The sequence below is a fragment of the Pleurodeles waltl genome, chromosome 9 (genome assembly GCF_031143425.1).
Source record: "Pleurodeles waltl isolate 20211129_DDA chromosome 9, aPleWal1.hap1.20221129, whole genome shotgun sequence".
Taxonomy (NCBI): Eukaryota; Metazoa; Chordata; class Amphibia; order Caudata; family Salamandridae; genus Pleurodeles; species Pleurodeles waltl.
This window is the reverse complement of record NC_090448.1, coordinates 201,967,912-201,992,008: the sequence shown is the minus strand read 5'-3', so window position 1 is coordinate 201,992,008 and position 24,097 is coordinate 201,967,912.

Here is a 24,097-nt window from a genome sequence, read left to right as displayed (position 1 = left end):
ATGTCAATCATGGATAGCCAATTACATATGCATTTTACACAGGGGCACCTGCACTTTAGCACTGGTTAGCAGTGGTAAAGTGCAGGGAATATCAAAATCAGCAAAAGTAGAGTCCAGCACCTATCAACAACCAAGGAAGCAGATGAAAACAGTAAGGGGAGACCACGCCAAGGATGCCAAGTTTAACACATAGAGTAATACATTTGCCCATTTCCACCTTTCATTTTATGAAATGCTGACAGCATGTTGCAGTAGGCAGGCTTGAGTGGCTGGGAGACAGTCACATACACGAAGTGTGGGAGTTGCCTTTGGTTACAAATGTATGGATGGTGCAACAGAGGTCTTTCTTATCAGAAGCAAATGTGAGACTACTATGATTTGTAAGCAGGTGTCCTTGCACAGCCTTTGCAACATGGAGGTTGCAAATTTGACATGATATCTGAAGGGTACTCACGTTTCTTTGATTCATCCATCATTTCAGATACTTTCTAATGGAAGTTATGTGGTTCTGAATGATCAAAGCTGCTGTGGAATGAAGCCAGGAATCGTTTAAGTGATTTCAGTTACTCAAATGATAACTTGTTGCAGCCATGCTTCATAGGCTCAACTGGGTAAAAGTACTGCACCTCAGCAACCATCACCTCAGTACACCTCTAGATGTGTGGATACTGTCAGGATGAAGGACTGCTGTGCTACTGCAAGGACTGCTTTGCTACTGCAAGGACTGACACTCTGATGGACTGCTACTCCTGTCATGCTGACCTGCGTCCTGCTGCCCTCCTCTCCTAGAAGGGGGAAAGACTGGACATGCGTCTCTCCAACTCAGAACCAAAGTGACTCCAAGTGCTTGCTGGCTTGCCTTCTGTTCTCTGAAGATTCAAGGACATAAACGACATCCAACTCACTTGCTACAGCACCTGTACTCTGCCATCTGAGTCTCCTCCTGCCAGGTGGTGCCAATCCAGTCCTGGGCCATTGGAATTGGTACAAAGTGCTGCTCCAGTCCAAATCAATGCATTGCCACTGCTGCACATGTCGGGAGAAGCACATCACCCCTCAGAACCGGTGCATCGGCCCCATTGTGTGGATCGGAGTTGAAGTATCACCATTCCAGAGCGAATGGGCCTCGGTGCATCACCATTGGAACCGCTGCTTCTTGGACCTGCCACATTGCCATTGTTGCATGGAGAGTTGATGCATCTGTGCTACTGTATGGAAAGGATCAACGCGTGGCCTCCACTGCATAGATTGTCACCAACACATCACTTTAGTCTGTTTCCCACATCAATAACGTTGAAACAACTGGGATTAAGGTACTTTTGTTTAGCAGACCTCACTGAGTTCCTGCAGCTGGCCCACCATCGCGGTCAGCATGAACTTTTGACTTTGTCCAGTCTTGCACAATCACATATCCTTGGTTGGCTCTTCTTGTTTCTAAGCATTATTTCACAGTTTATTCTTTAAAAATTCTTATTTCAAGTTCTACTAATTGGATGTTTATAATTTTGTTCTTGTTCTGTTTATTAAAATAAGCTCTTTTTAAGTAGGTGTGGTATCTTTTTGTGTGGTGTTTCTAGTGTTCTACTGTTTGATGTGTTGCCCAAATACTTACTACATTGCCTCTTAAGTTAAGCCTGACTGCTCTGTGTCAAGCTACCAGAGGGTGAGAACAGGTTAACATAGGGTGTGTTTGTGACTTGCCCTGACTAGGATTGCAGTTCCTTCTTGCACAGGGTGCATACCTCTGCCAACCAGAAATCCAATTTTCTAACAACTCTGCCATCACTCATAACCTTTTTGGCTTATACATCAGTTTACTTCTAGAGCTCATTGGTTCATTCACACTGACCTGCGACAATCAGGTAGGCAATACCAATGACATTCGAAAGCTGTTAAAATCTTCTGACCTTGACAATTGTGCCCTTGGCCAGTATTTCAGAGCAATTGACCACTGCACTCTGCAGGAATATCTGAAGTTCAATTCCTCTTTCAAAGAGACTTTCATGTACAGACCCTGAATTAATTATGACCTTACCACATTTTGACTTCAAGGTCTTAGACCACCTCCAAATCCTTCGCCCATGGGCCTCATTGTGGCATTCCACTGCCCTTGTCCTGGTATTCCTCACTGGGTTCAATAGCCATGACAGGTTGGAGTAGCCAGAGTCACCTGCAAATGTCAAGGGACAATTGTTAGACACACACTAACTCTTAGGGACATCCCCAGACGCAGAAACCTAGTCACACTGTATTGGGTCCATGTCCTCACCTAATAGCCACACACAGTGCCTCTGGAGTTGCCCCATCACAAAAGGGATGTTGCTATTCCACAGAATGTAAGCGTCATGCACTGAGCCAGGAAACCTGGCGTTCACACCATCTGCACATTCATAGAATGGACACCAGTTGCCTCCTGCGGGGGACCAATGCCACATGTGTCCCATCAATGGCACCTATGATGTTGGGGATATGTCCCAGGGCATAGAAGTCACCTTTCACTGTATGCAAATCCTCCACCTGAGGGAACACGATGTAGCTGCGCATGTGTTTCAGCAGGGCAGATAACACTCTGGACAACACGTTGGAGAACATAGGCTGGGACATCCCTGATCCAATGGCCACTGTTGTTTGAAAAGACCCACTTGCCAGGAAATGGAGTACTGACAGGACCTGCACTAGAGGGGGGATTCCTGTGGGATGGTGGATAGCTGACATCAGGTCTGGCTCCAACTGGGCACACAGTTCCTAGATTGTGGTACGATCAAGTCTGTATGTGACAATTACATGTCGCTCCTCCATTGTCGACAGGTCCACCAGCGGTCTGTACACCTGAAGATGCCGCCATCTCCTCACCTGCCCCAGCGGACGTGCTCTATGTAGGAGAACAGCGAGCAGAGAGTCAACCAACACTGAGGTACGTAAACACAACTTTATTCCATAATTTCTGTAAATCGATATATGCCTGTATTAGTATTTATGCAAGGCCTAGATGTGTGTGACGCAGTGTCGAAGACCGCGGCGCAATCCTGCATTGGTTAACATTGGACCCTATGGATTCCAGGAGCCAATTGCGATGTACGCCGGCGGTGACGGTACGCACCGCCGCGGATGTCACTGCCATTTTCTGTCTGTTCAATCACTTGATATTTGATCTTTGACAGGAGAGGACCTACACTGCAAGTGCTGCTGTGACCTCAGTCTGGAAGAGACAATGGCTCATGTGTCTGGGGAAGGGAGTTGGACAAACTAGTGGATGGGGTCCTCCCCCAGTACACGCTACTCTACGGTCCTCCAGACAAACAGGTAAGTTGACTGTGAGCATGCCGAATGGGCAATGCCTGTGTGGAGTGGTGTGGATGAAAGATAGTGGGGGTAGAATGAGGCGTGCATGAAACAACGGTGAGTGCATGTGCGTCATGGCAAGGGTAGGGATGCGGGCCAATGACTGTGACGGTGCGGACGATTATATCTTCTCCTTTTTCCCTGTACTATTCGTGTAGGTCAGCCCCCACCAGAAGAAGAATATTTGGCATGCCATCGCCAAGGAAGTCCGGACCCTTGGGGTCCACCACAGACGGAGCACCCACTGCTGTAAAAGATAGGAGGACATTCGCCGCTAGAGCAAGAAAACGGCGGAGGCCCAGCTGGGGATGGCCTCCCAACGTGGGAGAGGTGCCCGTCGCACCATGACCCCCCTGATGTTCCGGATCCTGGCGGTGGCGTATCCGGAGTTGGATGGGCACTTGAGGGCATCACAGCAGCCACAAGGGGGTGAGTAAACTCTCATTCTACTGATTCAGCGCATTGTAGGTGTCTGGGTGGGGGAGGTGGGCTGTGGGTTTCCCTAGGCCAGGGCGAGTTTAGTAGGCAAGGTCCCTTCTTAAGGCAGGCCATGTGGCATCCCACCCCACCTGTGTACAGAGGCAACTACACCTAGTCAGGCTCCTGTGACTTCCATGTGTGCAGCAATCGGGGATAGGCCTTGTACCCCATGTCCCTGTGATTAATTAGGGAACTCAAAGTGCACGGACAAGTGCAGGGGGCTTCTGTGTCTGTAGTGTCCGCCAACGGTAGCGGTATTGCATGCACTGAACATGTCTTTCTTCTGTCTCCCCCACCCTTTTGTGGTCTCCCTGTTCTTGTGTGCATTAGCATCATCAGGCGGAGGAGCAGTGGCACCGGAGCAGGAGGGAGCTGCATTCCAAATGGCCCTGGAGGGCGACACAACAGAGTCAGATGCCACCAGTGGGACGGAGGGCGAGGGGAGCTCCACGGCAGGGACAGGAGCTGAAACCAGTGACACGGACAACTCCTCTGATGGGAGCACCATTGCGGTGGTGGGCCCCTCTGTGCCCCCGCATCTACAGGTACAGATGTCACCCCCCGTACCAGCACCGCCCTCCCAGCAGCCCCTCAGCGTGAGACCCGTGGCCGCTCACCCAGGAGGGTGGGCATCTCCTTCGCCCCAGGCACCCCAGCCCCTGCCAGCCCTGCTGCCTTCAGTGAGGAGGCCATTGACCTCCTCAGGTCCCTCACTATTGGCCAGTCTACCATTTTGAATGCCATCCAAGGTGTAGAGAGGCAGTTGCAACAGACAAATGCATACCTGGAGGGCATTAATTTTGGTCAGGTCACCCAACAGCGAGCTTTTCAGACTCTGGCCTCAGCACTGATGGCAGCCATTGTCCCTGTGTCCAGCCTCCCCCCTCCAACTTCCTCCACCCAGACCCAAACACCTGTACCTCAGCCTGTCCCAAGCACACCATCAGACCAGCATACACATACCTCAACACACAAGGGAAGCTCAGGCAAACATAAGCACCACACATCCCACAGGCACTCACGCAAACATCATACCCATGCAGACATAGCAACATCCACTGCCTCCACTGTGTCCCCCTACTCCTCGTCTCCCTCCTCCCTCCTAGTCTCGTCTCCACTCACACCTGCATGCACCACATCTTCAGCCACTACCTCCATCACCAGCACACCCAACACCACACCCCGCTCACTTGCACTCACCACCCCCACTATCATTCACAGATCCCCTGTGTCCTCTCCCGGTGGGTCTGTGAGCCCACCTCCCAAGGTACACAAACGCAGACACACACCCACCCAACAGCCATCTACCTCACGACAGCCTCCAGCCCATGCACCTTCACCCAAAGTCAGCAAACATACACCTCCTACAACCACTACCTCTTCCTCCACTCCAAAACCCCCTCCATCTACCCGTCCCAGTGTGTCCAAAAAACGTTTCCTGTCCAACCTTGACCTCTTCCCCTCACCTCCCCCACCCCTTCAGTCCCCTAGGGCCCGCCTTTCCAGGTCCCAACCCAGCACCTCAGCCACAACTTCTGCGGGAACAGTGGTGCCAGTAGTAACTGACTTCTGGAGTGCGCCAGGCAGCAGGGCAGCCAGTGTGCCAAGGAGCCAGACCACGGACAGTCCCCCACCTCAAAAGCACAAAAAGTTGGCCACTGCCTGGGGGGGGGGGGGGAGAGAGGCAAAACATCTATCACCAAAGTCTCTCCCAGGAGTACAGTTGGGAGTGGGAAGACAGCTGCGCCACCATCTAAGGTGGGGAAGGGGCACAGAAAAACAGGCAAGTTGCCGAAAACCTGCACGCCGGACAAGACCTCCGCCAGCACCGCTGAACAGGACACCGCCGCTAAAAGCACTGCTGCCAAGGACACCGCTGCCACCAGCACCGCTGAACAGGCCACCGCCGCCACCAGCACCGCTGAACAGGACACCGCCGCCACCAGCACCCTAGGCCAAAGAGCGCCAAAAGCTCCAACGCTACTGAGGCCGCCACGAGCAGGATGAAGCACTCTGGGCACAAGCCCCCTCCAGAACCAGTGCAGATTGACATTCACTACCTCAGTCCTTGGCAGGATGAAGCACTCTGGGCACCAAGCCCCCTCCAGAACCAGTGGGGAAAGGCATCCATTACCTCAGTCCTTGGCAGGATGAAGCACTCTAGGCACCAAGCCCCCTCCAGAACCAGTGGAGATTGACATCCACTACCTCAGTCCTTGGCAGGATGAAGCACTCTGGGCACCAAGCCCCCTCCAGACCTTGGCAGGATGAAGCACTCTGGGCACCAAGCCCCCTCCAGAACCAGTGGAGATTGACATTCACTACCTCAGTCCTTGGCAGGATGAAGCACTCTGGGCACCAAGCTCCCTCCAGAACCAGTGGAGACTGTTATCCACTTGTGAGACTGTGGCTTTGCACTCCCCATGATGCAGCAGTGGGCAAACCACCCACTTGAGAGACTTGTGAGACTGTGGCTTTGCACTCCCCAGGATGCTGCAGTGGGCAAACCACCCACTTGAGAGACTTGTGAGACTGTGGCTTTGCACTCCCCAGGATGCAGCAGTGGGCAAACCACCTACTGTAAAGACTTGTGAGACTGTGGCTTTGTACTCCCCAGGATGCAGCAGTGGGCAAACCACCCACTGGAGAGACTTGTGAGACTTTGGCTTTGCACTCCCCCAGGATGCAGCAGTGGGCAAACCAACCACTGTAAAGACTTGTGAGACTGTGGCTTTGCACTCCCTATGATGCAACAGGGGGCAAACCACCCACTGTAAAGACTGTGGCTTTGCACTCTCCAGGATGCAGCAGTGGGCAAACCACCCACTTGAGAGACTTGTGAGACTGTGGCTTTGCACTCCCCAGGATACAGCAGTGGGCAAACCACCCACTATAAAGACTTGTGAGACTGTGGCTTTGCACTCCCCAGAATGCAGCAGTGGGCAAAGCACCCACTGTAAAGACCTGTGAGACTCTGGCTTTGCACTCCCCAGGATGCAGCAGTGGGCAAACCACCCTCTTGAGAGACTTGTGAGACTGTGGCTTTCCACTCCCCAGGATGCAGCAGTGGGCAAAGCACCCACTGTAAAGACTTGTGAGACTGTGGCTTTGCACTCCTCAGGATGCAACAGTGGGCAAACCACCCACTGTAAAGACTTGTGAGACTGTACCTTTGCACTCCCCAGGATGCAGCAGTGGGCAAACCACCCACTGGAATGACTTGTGAGACTGTGGCTTTGCACTCCCCAGGATACATCAATGGGCATGGAGCCCCCTCGTGGATCTGGCATCGTGCACTCATCTGGCTGAGGTGCCCCCCCTTTCCTCCCCCCTGAGGTGCCTGTTGTATTTCTATGTGATGCCCCAGCAGTTTTCTCTCCGTTTTGATCGGGTATCTTGTGTGGGCCTCGCCCATGCATTTTGGGCCCAGTGGTCCACAGACTTTAATGGTTGAATACCTTGGACTTGTATTCTTGGTGAATATATTTGTTTATAGTGTAAATATATATACATATATTTTTGATTAATGTATTTTCAACTCATTTACTTTTGTCCTTGCATTCTTCCAGGGGGGTTTGGGGGTTGTAAATGTGATGTATCAACATGTACTTGTGTGTGTGTTGTAGTGGGTGAGGGTGGGGACGTGTTTGTTGCGTGTTGCGTGTGTGTGTCACTCTTTTTTCCCTCCCCCTCCCCTGTGTCGTAGGTGCAGTACTCACCGTGGTCTTCGCCATCGTCTTTGATGTTCCTGGTAGAGGAGCAGGAAGAGAAAGGCTGGGAGTATCTGGAGCTCGGGTTCCATGGCGTCCTGATTACTCGTGGGGTGTGTAGAGGTGAGCGTTTTCCCTTCCAAGTCCTGCTTCCGCCGTGTTTTTGTTTGCTGTGAATCCGCCCCGGAAAAGATGGTGGATTGCACTGTTGTAATACATTGGGCTGAACCTTGTCTTCCGCCTGTCTGTTGGCCGTTACCGCTGCGGTGTTTGTTTGTACCGCCGTGGCAGTCGGAGTGTTAAAGTGGCTGTCTATGTTGGCGGTTTCCCCCACGGTCATAATTCCATTTTTTTTACCGCTGGCCTGTTGGCGGTTTTACCACTGCGTTAACATCGAACGCCAGGGTTGTAATGACCACCTTAGTGTTTTTATGATATCAAGGAAAAGGGGAGTGTACTTAGTGCTAAGACATTTGATGCTTTTGATGCTCGGGTGCAATTTCAAAAACTAAAACATGAGTTGCAAATGCACTAGCCCTGTCCTCAAGGGATGAACCCCCAGGCATTCCGCACACACGGACCAGCAGTCTTGGAACTTGGGGGCGCTGAGATGAAAGCGCTTCCACAAAGAGGTCATTTTTGAGAGACCTGCATCAAGTAGAAATGCAGATGTGCTTCCCACGGTGACAGCATTCAGTGCTTTGGGGCAGTTTTGGAAAACTGGGTGAAGTGCAACTGCAGTTGAGTGTTTCCCTCGATGGTGGCATTCAATGCTTAGGGACATTTTAAGACGCTGAAATCATACAATGCAAGTGCCTTGGTCCTACCCTCAGGGGTTTACCTCTTTCTGAAACAGAAAGAGGTGAAGCTTTTGAATTCTAGGAGGGTTAAAACAGCCAGCCAGGGGTGTGCATCCAGTTTCTCGAACAAAGCTGTAATGGAAACCATTAATAAACCAATTTACTTTCAGGAAGAACACCATACTATTTTCTTGAGTTACTTTAAAACTACAATGTATACATTCTACTTTATTCAATTAGTTTTTAAAACCAAGTGAGAACTAAGTTGCATTCACCTCTTTACTTTTTTCTCAAGCCAGGATAAAGTGATTTTATTCATAAGTAGGCATCTCCATGGAAAACAAAACTTTACCTACTTGGTGACAAACACTTATTTGTAACTGTCCAATTAACAATCATGCTCCACTCACATGTATTAAGCAATGCGAGCTTACAAGACATATATTAAGAGTAATCTAGCTACTCTATGCATATGTTTTTGCACAAGGCATTTTTCATTGCCGTCTGTCACTGATGTACTATTAAACTGCAGTCTGGCCAGAAAACAATTGCGCTCTCTAGGACCACACCGTTTGTCCTTAATGTGGATGGTGTAGACACACAATGCAGTCTTCAGATCTTATTCATCTTCCATGTCACCGGTGCATTTCCAGTGCCATCTCCCGTGGCCTTACTTAAAGGTTAAATAAGCCAATTAGGTGAAATCGATTCACAGTTTTATGTGAAGAATGGATACTGTGGCGTACTGTTTATCAGTGCTAGAGAGAAACCTAGAAAGTTGAGGAAATACAGTAGATAACCTTAGTTTATAATAAATTGTGTGCATTACGACCAGATTTTCATAATCCATTTGGAGTGAAACATATCATGTTTGGCCTACTCATTATTAAATGTATCTTATATTGAATAAAGAAACTCTTTGTGAGTTAAGATGTTGTGGCTGAACATCCATCTAGTTACAATAAGTTATCTCGAAAAGTAGTGTTTTTAATACAACATAGAGAGTAGCAATATTTATTTTTTATTATAATCTATATATTTGTTTGCCACCCAGGTCACTGAATCCTTCAAATCATTAAATGAGATTCAAAAGAATATTCACTTTGAATACCGAGGAGCATATTTAAGATCCCCTCACTCCATGAACTGACACATTAGCGTCATTTTTTTACGCTGATGGCCAAAATCCCTGTCCCATATTTACAAAGTGGCGAAATGCATGCATTGACCCACATTGTAACCCTCTGTGCTACATTATGCCTCAGTCAGGCATAATGTATGTAAATGGGGAGTTCCTCCTTTAGGGGCAGATTTCCTTCCATCATTTTTTTCAACATATTTAACGACTTGCTGAGGGCAGGCGTTAAAAGGGGCACACCATTGTGTACTATGGTCTCTGTGAAGTCTGCGGTTGTAGCGCCAAAATTTTGGAGCTACTCTTGCAGAGTACATCAATAGCATCATAAAACATGACGCTATTGTCCCCTATCCTGTGCCACGGTGCAATGTATTTTAAATATGGCACACACATGGTGGCAGTAGGGGGATGGTAAAGGGCGCAAGAAATGTGGCGCTGCACCATGTGCAGCACCACCTTTCTAAAATATGCTGCTATATGTGTTAAGGCCAGTGTAAAGAATAGAAATACACGCTCCAGGCCTTCTTGGACCACAACCTCAAATGAGAGAACTGTATGTGAAATGATTGAACATGAACAAGAATACGTCCTTCACTGCTATGTACTCTGGGCTAGTCACAACCGGCAAGATGCAGCATCTTTCTATTTTTTCATTTCTCTGTCCTGCAGGAATTGCATGGCAGTTTGAAAGGATTCTATGAAATGCACCATCTGTGCTTAGCAGAACTCCACCTCCCTCCCACTTCACCTTGGCACAATTTCCTCTGTATGAGCTACCATCTTCCTCTGTTTTCTAATTTAGCAGTGGAAAACTGAATTTGAGATAACCTAATGTTTGCCACCCACCGATCACGATGAATTGGCTAATGGTTGCATTTTCGCAGTGGCCTAATTTAGTTAGGTTTTGACTCTAGGGGATTTTCCTCTAGCTGAGATTTTTCATTATACCTGGATAAAAGCCAAAGCTTTACCTTATGTGTTTTTTCCAGTTTTCCTTCAACATCCAGATTTTTGTTTTATGTTTATAACCTTAACCATTGATTGTTCTAGTGTCCAAATGATGTATTTCACACCTATCAATACTCTTGCACACAAGTGAGTTTACATTAGTTCAGTATTGTTTCAGCATGTTTAGTGATATGGTGGAAATAAAAAATGAATTAGAGTTACTAACCTCTCTTGCAGATATAATGTACCGCTAACAGCCAGAGAATACTTCTTGGACTCATTGAGGAATACACAGCTTTCATTAGCTCATGGCTACATGCTCGATGCTTTGCAAGAATCACTATTCAGCTGAGTGTGCATCCGCAAAACAATTTTCTTCAGTGTGTCACCCACATGGGAAGGGCAACAAGCAAAACAGGACAAGGCCATATATATTTATATAGGTCTGGCATTACCAAAGACCTTTGATTTACCCATAAAAATATGTAGACTATACTTTTCAAAGGTGATTTCAGCCACCTCTCTTCACCCATTGGTCTGTTGTGCAATTTCCATTTTGATTATGCCTACTACAGCAGTCAGCATGGGGTGATGGGTCAGCCTAATTAAGCATGTGGTAAAATCACTTTGAGTGACTGCATTTTCCCCTTTCACATGGTGGATATCCGCACACAAGGTAGATCCCTTTAGTGCTCGTGTTGTCTGACGTGATAGAAGGACGCATTTGAATTGAGTGCTGGGCACTTTTCAACTTTGTCAGTTCCTGTCTCCTTATAAAAGGTGTTGTTAAATTCCTTTTCAAGTGGGCTGCTGCTGTTTCACAGCATACCATATTGTGTTCCTGGGCTGTTTCACCAATTGTTCTTTGATAAACTTTGCCCAAACCAAAACTTTATGGTGTTGAATTTGCAGTACACTTGTAACAGGTTTGTTTAAACACAGGAAGGGTGTAATCTGGGTTTTGGTATACGGTAGTTTACAGTGTGAACCCTCTTTCCTTCGTTCTTTCAATCTTCTTTCTTTCCTTTTTTCGTTTTTTCTTTCATTGTTCCTTTTTCTTTCCTTCTTTCTTTCTTTTTGCTTTTTTCTTCTTTCGTTTTGCCCTCTTTTGTTACTTCTTTCTTTCTTTTACCTTCTTTTTCCTTTTGTTCCTTCATTCATTCTTTCTCTTTGCCTTCTTCCTTTTTCTTTTCTCTTTCTTTCATTTAATCTTTTTTCTCTCTTACCTTCTTTTCATTCTTTCTTTTTCTTTTTTGCCTTCTTTTCTTTTTCTTTCCCTTATTTCTCTTTTCTTGAATTCTTTCCTGGTATGACTGCAGGAGAAGGACCAAGGAAAAAATGGCACAGAACAGGAAGGGAGCACTGCAAACTGGAGGTGGGAATCCAGCACCGCAAGAGGACTTGGATGAGATGGAGGAGATGGTTGCAGCAGTCATCCTGGAGGAAATCGTCACAGTGATACAAGGACAGGACAGCGCAGAATACCAGGAAACACCACAAATGTAGGGTAAGTTGCATGGGGGAAATATATGCTCAAATGTCAAGTGCAAGAAGGGGAGGCACATAGGACTCACACAATGAATGTCAAAGGAGCGCAGAGGGATACAATGCACATTAAGCAAGTTGCAGCATGCCAGCGTAAGCTACACATGTACCCACGCCTTGGGAGTGCCGTGGACTGTTGACACATACACAACCTGGACTTATTTAGAACACTAGGCCTAAATACCTACATGTACAATTGCAACACATGGGATGGATAGCATGTATAATCACTGGCCCCTGGTTGTGACATCACAATATCCCTTGCATGTAGTCCCATCAACACCACTAACACGACAAAAACCTCAGAAACCATGTAGTCAGTCAACACAATTCCTGGAGTTACTTCATAGTGGTGTCCCTTGCAGTAACACTTTACAACTGTCTTGCCTCGTTGCCCAAACGCATGTGTGCTGCATCTCACAGCACACAAGTCATTGCAACTGTCCCAACAGTACCCAGGCATGTGCCAGTAGCACCACCACACCGCACATAGACAACACATGCACATGAGGCAGCCATCCCTACACCACACAGTCAGGGTATCCCCCGGGTGCATGGAAAGATTAACTTAACAGGTGCTGGGAAGAATAGCAGGCTGGACCGGTATCATTGGTAACATGCCACTTCCCAGTCCAATTAAACTGAAGTTGGGTTCAACCACACATATTTATGCTGAACTGAAATGTGCCACTACAGAAAATATGTACCACAGGTATCAAACAGTAGGTCACAACAGTCACAGATTGAGTCAACAACTATTTGGAGACAACCATGCCAGACACATGAGAATGGGGAAATAAACACACACACATTTAACACCTCGGGTATGCCTGTGACATAATAGCGGTTAATTTCACATCAATGGGCGGGTGATGGTGCATGGGGAAAGTCCGGTGTTGGTAAGACTGCCAGTGCAGTGTACCATTTCCACTCGGCAGTATGAGTCACACGTTGGGATGACGGCTGGAAATAAGTCTGCACATGGTAGCTTTGTGGGGCACGTACTAAACATTATTGATGGTTCAAATAGAGACAGTGACAGTTTTGGCCTGCATTGGATTTAAGAGGACATGCTGCACTCAGTCCTGTAAATCAAGCAGTCAAAAGGGCAACGCAGCAAGGTATGGGACAGCCTGCACTGCCCATGCCAAGTGCATGGGCTGTGCAGGGGCCCCCAGGGGCACTCCACACCACATCACCAACAACCATATCATAGGGGTTACACCGCCATACAACGGCTGGAGGGAATGTGGAAACATGGCTAGAAGGTAGTGTTGAACGTATCACTGGTCTGCTGTCACAGGACAGATGCCATAGCCAGTCTGTAAGCTGCTGGTAACCTGCCATTGGCCCATGGGGCATTCCACATTGACAACAGTTGCCACTACAACCTGTGCTGTTGGGGGTGGTCAATTACAGAGTAGCAGTCAGGTGCCCCTTGGACTGATGCACATGAAATATGAACTTGCCTCAGTCCCTGACCTAAGTACAACTCCTGTGAATTGGCTAATCCATAGACACATTTACCATCAGACACTGTCACATACAGAATGATGTACAAAACAGAAACTTCATACCTATACTGCCCATCCCTGGGTTCAACCCTGTGCTTTTGTCATATGAGCTGTACTGTCACCAAGCTGCACTCATGTATCATAGTGCAAGGAGGGCTGCATTGAGAGGGAGGATATAGGTGTTTAGTAAGGCAAACAACGTACACAGACATGAGTGCTATGCAATGTAACACACAAACACAAACGCAACATGAGGAGCCATCAATGGCAACAAGAGCACAGTGTCCCGATAATGCCATCCCTGGGATGGTGCAAGGTCTCAGCACAGCATGGGTGTATGTGAAACATGTAAGACTGTGACAGGTGAAAATAGACAAGTGTGGTGCTGTGGCATGAGCACAGCAACACACATAACAAGGCCTCACCATGCAAATGGATGCAAAGGGAGGGTAGAACAATATAAGAGGTCTTCAAGCCACAATAAGGATAGACAACCCACTTAGAAGATATGACGGAGCCAATAGTGGCAACTGAGCTTCCATTCATGTGACATGAAGGTGGGGCATAGGGCTGTAGACTGCAGCCATGAAGTACTGGAACAATCCTTTGGAACTAAGGGGTGCATCATGGGCCCAAAGCACCACAGGAGCGTCACTTTTGGAGACGCTCCTGTGGCGCTAATCACAGCGCTGCATTGACAAGGTAGTGTTAAGCCACTGTTTGTGGCATTATGTCACCTTGTAAATACATACCCTCCTGATCATGACGGTGCTTAGAAGGTGGTGCAATGGGTGTTGCTGTGAGCGTGAGCTGTGAGCGAATACATTTATACCGCCTCCTTTTCTGCTTTTCCAATGTGTGCTGCCTTCTGCAGCATGCATAGGAAGAGCAAAATGCCAGAAATGATTGTTTCTGAGCATGAAGGTGTTCCTTCATGCACATAAACAATCATATTTAAATGACAATTTTGCTCTTCTGTGTATGCTGTATTCTAAAGCTCACACAGAAGTTCCAAAGCACCATTAGTGATTGTTAATGTGCAGGAAGGGACACCTTCACACACATAAACAGTCACACCCCTCACACATACATCCTTGCACGATGGTGCAAGGATGCCTGCGATGACACTGGCAGCTGAATCTTGCACCAGCGCTGGGGACAACACAGGGGTGCCCCGTATTCACTTACCTATGTTGCATCCATGTGTTACCAAAGTGACACAGCACGGTGATGATTATTTTTGCACAGCACCGTGCTGCACCACATTTACATAAACATGGGCCTAATATGACAACTAGCCTTAAATATCAAGTCAGTAACGTGACTTGTCAACTGCCACAACGCAGATAGACTGATGTTACACCATCTCATTGCAGAGGTTGAGGGCTCTCCTGCACATCTGCCTTTCATGGAGTACCCTGATGACCTGGATGACCAGATGGCAACTAGCAGCCAAGAGACCCTCCAAGAAGTCCTTGTAAACCTGCAGACACCACTTCCAGTCACAAGGAGTATTGAAGTAGCAGACATCCTACAGGCCCCACTTAGCACCCCAATAGTATGACCTGCCAGCCCGACACAGCAGAGGACTCCGAGGACCCAGGCAGTAGCTTTGAGAGGACAGTGGTAGGAGTACAGCAGGAGCTCGCCAAGGGGTTGCGGGTGGAGATGCAAACTATGGCAACCAGCCTTGAGGGGATGCGGACGTGCATGGTCACGGCAACAGAACAGACTGCAGCCAACCGACGCACACACTCCCCAGTGCGTGGAGTCCAGGAGTGTCTGAGGGACATAGCTGCTGCCATGAGGGAGAGGCAACAACAACTGACTCCCAAACTGGCAGCAGAATGCTTGAGGACAAAATGGACTCCATACACCGGGAACTGGCCCCCCTGAGGGCAGTCGTTGCTGCCTTCCACAGGCATGTTCCAGCTATATTTAAAAACCAGCAGCTCCTCCTTGCTGCAGTGATGCCAAATGTAGTTCCACCGATGGCAACTGCCAGGGATTGGGAGTCCACATCTGCAACCACTCAAGCGTGTGTGACCTCCTCTACCTCCCCACTACCACCATCAAGTGTAGAGGAGGCACCACACACATTGGAGGATGAAGATGTGGAACAGATCATCTTTACCTGTAGGAGTTCCCGGTAGCACCAGCCCATGCCACATGGGCAGTGTTTTCCTTAGTCCTGTGCTTGACATCATGCCAGTGTTAGCACTGTTACAAATATGCACTCTTCCTCAACACACTGTTGACCTTTCTGCTATGGACTGCTATTGTCTCTAACTTTTCAATTGGCAACTTATGTTCCCCTGCACTGAAAGACACTTTACCCAAACATGCCCTATGACATGTCCCTCAACCCTGGACTTGCGTGGCGTCACAATTGGATGGATTCCACGAATGGGGTCACAGACCTGGACATTGTATGTATTTATCACTATTACACTTGTTAGTAAACACCACCTACACAACCAGCATGTTTATATGTGTTGTGTCACATCTACTATGCCTAGGATTTCTGATGTGTGTAACATATCTCAAGTCACAGAGTGTCAGTACAAGAGTGCATGAATATTTGGGCACATATCTATGCATATGGCACCTACATGTTGTACGTCGATGTTGGCCTCATCCCCTACAAGCAATTCACTGAATATGTGAAACATGTTGAATACATGCAGGCTACACCCACTACATACTGCAGGAATGGGTGCATACCAGCAGCAATATCGTCAGCTGGGAATACCAGTAGAACACATTGGTGTGAAACAGAGGGACTCAACCTCATCTATTATTGCCACTGGTCGGTTTAGCAGGATAAGAATGAAATGTAGGCTGTTGACAAATGTCCCACAGTGCCCAACATTCTAAAACAAAACCCATACAATGTCAATTGAATTCCCACACCTACCTGTCCTATACATGGTCAACATGGTCACCTTGAGTGGTGGGTACACCGGATGGCAGGTGCACAGGTAAGTAGATGTATTTTAGCTGCCATTGTGAGAGCTCAGTTATAAGGTGGTGTTGAACATGTCAAGAGAGGAATGTGGATGTAGGAAGGAGTCCTCAGGACAACACACAATGTTCACTGTACACCCATGGGAAGACTCTGAGACCCAAGCATATGACACATGAAGAAAGGGGCAACCCAATATTATTTATTATGATAATGAAATAAGTAAAATAAATTATTAACACCTATCCTAATCTAACCTACCCTAACTATACATAACCCACAACAGACCCTAACTACTCTGTGCTACACTTACCTAACACATTCAATGACACACTCTAAACATTCGCCCCCCCAACCCCCTTATTTCATAGGACACATGCAGGACAACATACACTAAACTACACATTTACTAAAAATGACTAAACAAATATATATTTTTAGGTATTTTCGTTTTTTTAATGTTTTTGTATTTTTTTTATTATTAATAAACACAAAAAAGCCCCAACATCACCCCCACCAACATAGTAAAACATGAGAAGTAGAAAACCCACCCCCAAACCTACTTATCCTAACTAACCCACTAACCTATTCCAACCTACAACTAACCCCCTGGTACCCACAAAAAACCCTGAAAAAAAGAGGAGGGAAGGGAGTGAACTTGGGAGCAGTGACATCATGCCACTCAGAGGTTGGCCCTTTTCAGTCTTCCCTTAATGTTCTTGAGGGCCTTAGTATTTTCTACAACCTCCTTTTCAATGGAGTCCAACTTTTTGAGGACCTGTTGTACATCCCTCCGTAAATCAGTGATGGCACTCATGTCCATGGCAGCAGGTGTGGGTGGCTGTGGGATGGTAGTTGAGGGTGCAGCAGCTGGAGCAATACGTATGTTGGCAGCTGTAGGCCCCTGAACAGGTGTGGTGCTTGGCCCAGCTGTGTGGGCAGTGCGTGTCCACCTTGGCTGAATGCCCACTACTCACAAGTGGATTGCTCCAAGCGATAGCGGTTTGCCATCCACCTGAACCCAGATTCCACTGCCAATATGTGCCTATAGTGCACTGTCCTCTTCTGAAAGGCATGGAGGTGGTCGTTTTTCATGTTGGCAGGTGTTAAAATGAGACAGACACCATCATTGTCAGCATTGTGTAGAGTATATACAGTAAATTGTCTCACTATCTACACTCCTACTCACATTCCAGATGATACAATGGCCCTGATGGATGAAACAACAATGCTGCCTTAGCACCATTTCCTTGACACCATAGCCACCCACAACAAGATAATGAATCAAACCATGTTAGATCTGCTTAGATTTTGTACCATGTGTGACAATGCTCAGGCAGCATCAAATTAACATTGATCAGGGCCACTATTCCTCATCATCTGTGTCAAAATTTCTAAACTACATCACCAGAAACTTACATCTGTTATTGGGAGTATGGGATGCTGTTGGTAAAAATAAGGGTTCAGTGTTGATAGGTACACATGCAAGCCTGATCAAAATGACTGTTACCTACAATGTGAGCATCACATCTAACTCAAATTTGTTGTTCCCACCCCCTGTGTCTCAGGGGGTATGGCGATGTAGATCAACATCTCAACTATCCAGGTCATCCACCAATCCATGCCCACTCATACATGGAGTAAGGGAGTGGAACATACATTAAGTGATGACAAAAATGGAGTTGGTATCCATAGATCTATCACTTCTACATTTATGTGTCCAGGTGTAGACACCCATCAATACCTGATAAGCCAATACCATTCCTCACACATCCATTTCCATGCCAGCAAACAATTCGACTTGACCTGCATGCACGCCTATTACATTCCATTTAAGTGTCACGTAAGCGGAGTAAAAAATGTGTTGCACCATGCTGGGGGACAATTGGTCACCCAGACCCACATGTACATTACAATCCATGGATGCACCAATTTGTCTACAAAATGGTGCATCACTGTGTTGTGGGATTGACGTTGTGTTCCAGTGCCATCTATGACACACATGAAGCAACATGTAGCTTGTCATCACCGTGTCTACACAATGCTAGCTGTTCAGTGCCACAAGCCTCACAAGATATGACTGTCTGCACGTGCATGGGGAACCACTTAAATGTGACACAGTGTTACAATACAGCCTACTTTGATTTCTGATTATTTTACACCTCATCAATTCTAGCATTGGATGCAACACTCATGACTCACTCACACAAAACACTTCAACACTACACAGGACAGACAAAATCACACTCACTGGATACATCTGGCCCCTCAAATCTTTCCACTTCACCTATGGTGTAGGGGGCAGGTCCACCTGAAAGATACAGATGGAAACCTATGGTTAGTATCACATCACTGTCACTACTAGGGGACAACATATGGCAGTATGTACTATTTCAGAGGAGTGAGGTAATTATTCAGGTTGTGGACAGTGCAACAGAAACACCACTGTAAACTCACAATGAGTCTGACACTCAGGTGAGTGAGGTGCCATACTTCTGCACTCTTACACTGCACCTGAGACTCATGTAGTGCTACACCCTGCAACAACAATTTGTGGGCAATCTGAAGAAGATGGAACTCCATGGGATGAGGGGGAGATGGGTGACAGATAAGTGACACTGTCCTTGTGCTCTGCAAGACAACCAACCCAGGTATTCTGGCTTGTCCTGCAAGGCACATAGAGGCACTTTGTGGAGGACAAGCATTTTCATGCATTGAGTAATCCATCACCAATGGGTGATGGCATCAAATGCCCCACTGCCAGTGCACCCTAAGGCAGGTATGCCCTTTTTGTAAACATAATGACAGGAATGATATTTGCGAAAATCTGACAATGTTGCGCCATTCATGGATTGTCGTACTTTGTTATCACAATCCACTTACATAGGGTATGCTGGCGGTGTCTTGGCTTATCATACATGACACAATGCTGGGGCACAGATGTTGCCATGGCCCCTGAAATGTGTGACTTAGTGATAGATGTGCATGACTCACCTAACACCTGATTTGCATTGGTAAAATGGTAGGATATGTGAAGCCCATGTCTATATAGGCACAGTGACACTTCATTCAGGTTGCATGCAACCTGTCCACAAGCATTGCATACAGCACACCAACACATCTGCTACTGTCATTCAAGTGCGGTGAACAGTAATTAGTTTGCCAATGGGGAACTCACCAACAGGGTCACCAATCACCACACCAAGATGGTCCAGAAGATCCTGCTTCCTGGCCCCCAGATCAGCCCAGCGATGCTTGAGCTGGTGGTAGTTGCGACTGCTGTTGGACACCCTCTTCAGGTGGTGGAGCGTCTGGCCCCACTGCAGCTGCCTCACCTCCATATGGTAGCCCTGGATCACACGGCCACCCGTCTCCTTCATTAATGGGAGGTAGTGAGCTAACAGCCACACAAAGCATCACAGCTCCTCCTCCCCCATTCTGGTCTGCCACCCCCTGCCAAACACTGCACTGGGGTACAGCTTGAAAAGTAACATTTTGTAGTAATAAACAGATATAAGGAAAGAAAAATTAACACCCACAAAATAACTAACCCAACTAATCCACCTTTACAGCTAACCCAGACAGACACCCCACAGCACAGGTACAAGGTAAAAAACAGTTGACACACAAATTCACAGACACTGGGACAAATAACAATCAAATACAACAGAAAACACAACAGGAGGGACACCACAAGATACAAAAAAGAGCAAGAAGACACCACCAACTCCAAGACACAACCACACAGTCAAAAGAGGCACATACTGTAAAGAGAAAGTGAAAGTACACCCACTGTACCATGCTTGTAAACAGGCTATCTTATTGCATCACTTCCTGTGCCATTGCATCACATTTTCTGTTATGCTTGAATTTTTGTTGGCGTATCTGATATTTGCATTCATTTTTTCAGACACATTAATTACGTGCTTCTTTTTATAATGACTCATTACCTACATGGTAGATTTTACAGTAAATCACCATTGAAATGTGTGTGAAGGTGTAAATCACGCTAAGGGCCATTGGGCCATGTTATTTGCGCTTGCGGATGTTATCGACGCATTTGCGTCATTTTTTTTTACTCTATTCCTGATTGCGTGATTTTGTCAATTGTTAATGGATGCACCAAGTATCAACATAATAATTGAATGGGCAGGGATGCAGTTTGGCTTTTTGTGTATGGCCACATGTGGTAGTCCATTTAACAATGTGATTTGTGTGTGATTGGTCTGTTACACCAATGTGTGTGTTACAGAATAAACAGCATGCAAATGTGTACACGTCATGCAGTTGCATGTATGTGTGATAACAGTGTATCCACATATGTATGGCAGTCAGTACTATGCAAGAGTCATGGTATGTGACTGTGAATTGTGTTCACTTACGTGCTGTGTGTTGTTGTCTTACACAGCATCACATTTCAGATGACATGCACAGCTCAGGCTTTGTTGATGATGGCTGATGAATGCAATCTGGCAACTGTTACCCTACAAATGTCTCCATATGTTGCTCTTGAGTGTATGGATGACCTTTGTGTGTACTACAAATATGTTGGACATGTGTACATATTTGTTGCATACTGTGATTGACACACCCCGCCTACATTCCAAACATATAATGTATTTAACACAATAGACAGTTGAAATTCATGACATTTTGCGTTGCAATAAAAATTTATTTGTGGTGGACCTGCAGCCCTAGCTGCATATGTTCTCATCCATTCTGATGTGCATTCCACAGACGTGTCCGTCCAAAGTGTGAGGTATTGTGTACCCTGTGACAGGATTGGGCCCCAAGGCAATGGTAGGAGTGATTTCCATGGATGTACTGCGCAGGATCCATTGCTCCCATTGCTTGTCATACCTGGCTTATCTTGAGCATTGTCACCAATGAGGTACAACCCTTGTCACACAAACTCAATGCAGCCATTGTAATTTTCACACTAAGTTATGTTAGTGCCCTCTTCAAACATTACAGTCTCACCATATTTTGACATCCACTGCCTCATGTGTGGCTTCCCTGTTTACCTCCTATGTGGACATGTTGTTGTTGTGTGTGATGAGCTTTTGTTGGCAACGTGGATGTTATGAATATGTTGTGGTCCATAGACTGTGTCCTTCAGTTGTCACGTTCAAGTGATTAGGCTAATTGTGATGTGTGTGATGGTAGCACTTCACTCTAACGTTTCACATGTGATGTTGTTACAGAACTCTTCAGATTAGTGTTTATGACATGCTCTTTGAGGTTAGACTCAGAATCCTAAGGTATATGTTTAAGAGATTGAAGACACCAAAGCCGGAATGTGTGAATACGTGAGGTGTTTATTGACAAAATCTACAAGATGAGGTATGTGATTTTTTGAGTGAAGAATACGTTGTGTAGTGTACCTTTGTATCAGTGTGCTCTCACTAGAGGGGGCATGACACATCCGCACAACACAATGTGGTCAGATGTGATGGCATCATGGTAGCACTACAGAGCTTGGACATCCCAACCCTTTTGACATGTGTCCTTCAACATGAGGTGTGACACTATGGGCCTTTGAAATTGGTTAGTGAGAATGCACTACATGTCCCCAAAATTGCCTGCACTGTCCTGCAACATTTCACCTTTGCAAGAATATTCCATGTGTGACATGTTACTTGTCAACCCTTTGTTGTCTCCTGCTCCAGTTGGTTATGTGCAGCCATGCACCAACACTACCTAGCCTGCAACAGGGTACTTGGCTAGCTGCCTTGTGGAGGTGATTGTATCTGTGCAGAATGGTACACCGCCCTGTACATATACTTTTTGGATGGCCAGTTGGCTCTTTCTGTGTGTGCAGGAGTGTGCAGCATGCATTTGTGCCACATGCAGCTGATCTCTTAGCACAGTCTACTTCCTTTTTGCAACCTGCATACAGCAACCCTGGGGTGGTATTTGTTGTTGGCACTTCCTCAGGTTTTGGGGGCAGCTGCATGTGAGTCTGCATCACCATACTATGTATCTTGTGGTGACACACCTGCAGCCAGAAACATTGCACACCCCTTTCACGCTACATACAGCATGGAAGGGTGGCCAATTTACAATGTGGCTTGAAGTCATTATGAAATGGTAATCTGCCAAGCTGTACATGCAGTGCTGGCCATAAATATGGAACTGTGGGCTATTACATTGTTCCCTTGGTGTTCCTGAGTGGCAGCTAATGTTTGTGTCAGCCATGAGGTGTCCATGGGTGTGTATCCCTTTGTCACAGGATGATCAACATAACTAGCAGTGCCTCTTCTATCTTCCTATATATAAATGTGCATTTATTCTGTTGACACATGCACAGTGCAGGCTCTGGAATGGAGCTCAGCTACTTGGCAAATGTGTCCCTTAGCACAGTACATGTGAGGTCAGTGATGTCCTATTTTCTCCTCCTGGGTCCCACTACGACAGCGGTGATCTGCACTGTCTGACTGTATCTCTGCCCCATGTTAGGCCATTTATTGTATCTGGTACAGACATGATAGTATTGTGAGTCAGTGAGTGTTGCATGTGAGGTTGCACAACAGTAGGTGTGGTACCACTTCTGACACATCTGGCACATGGTATGTGATGGTCATTGATCTTGTATTCCTATGTGTGTGAGTCAATGTGTCAGGCAGATGTCTCTGCACACTACAGGTAAGTTAGGTTTGTTTTGAGGAGATGCAGTTGTTATAGGCACAAACTGTGTGGGGTTTGATATTTGTTCTGGCAGTAATTTGCATGGCATACCTTGAGTCATCTGTGCCTATTTGGAAGTTATATGACATGGGCATGGTGTATGCCTTTGACATTTCTTTGTTATTCTTTGTTTGGTGTAGTGTGTGTGATGTGTACATAGTGGGGACACTGAGGGCACTTCTATTGGTCTGTGTAGTTCTTTTGTTGTCTAAGGGTACATATCTGTGCCTGTCAAGTGTTGGATGTTTTACGAACATGTGAGTATATGTATTAGTGTTGTGCACTGATTGTGCTGTACTGCAGCATGGTGCATATGTGTTCTCACCTGCACATGTGTGTTACCCTGGTCATATGTTACTGTAGTGGTGTATGTCTTGTGTGTCCGACAAGGTTGGTGTGTTGTGTGTACATTACTAGATTTTCTGACTTAACTACAAGTAGGCCATTTCCAAATTGTCCATACTGGAATTGTTCATTGATTCTGCTGTGCCGGAATATGAAGGCGTCATAGACACTCCCAGGATACTTGGCCAAAATGTTTATGAATATTCTGCGGTGGTCCACTATGCCCTGCACATTAATGGAACCCGTGTGCTTGCGATTCCGGTATAAGTGCTCTGTTGCTGCAGGTGGTACGAGCCGGACATGGGTGCAGTCAATTGCACCTAGCACATGCTGAAAGCCATAGATTTGATAGAACCTGTGTTGTTCTCCTGGTGCTTTTGCTGGGTATTGGGGAAGCTGATGTGACGGGGTGTAAGGAAGATGATGAAGTCTAACACCTTTGGCATGAATGCAGAGAATGACAGCTGTGAGACACCAGCAACCAGGGCACCCATTGTTTGGAATGAGCCACTTGCCAGCATGTGCAGGACAGCGAGCAGCTTTGTCATAGGATGTATGTTTGTATGGGCTCTGCAGGCTGGCTTCAATTTGTGGCTCAGTGAGGTGCAGCAGGTTTAGTTTGG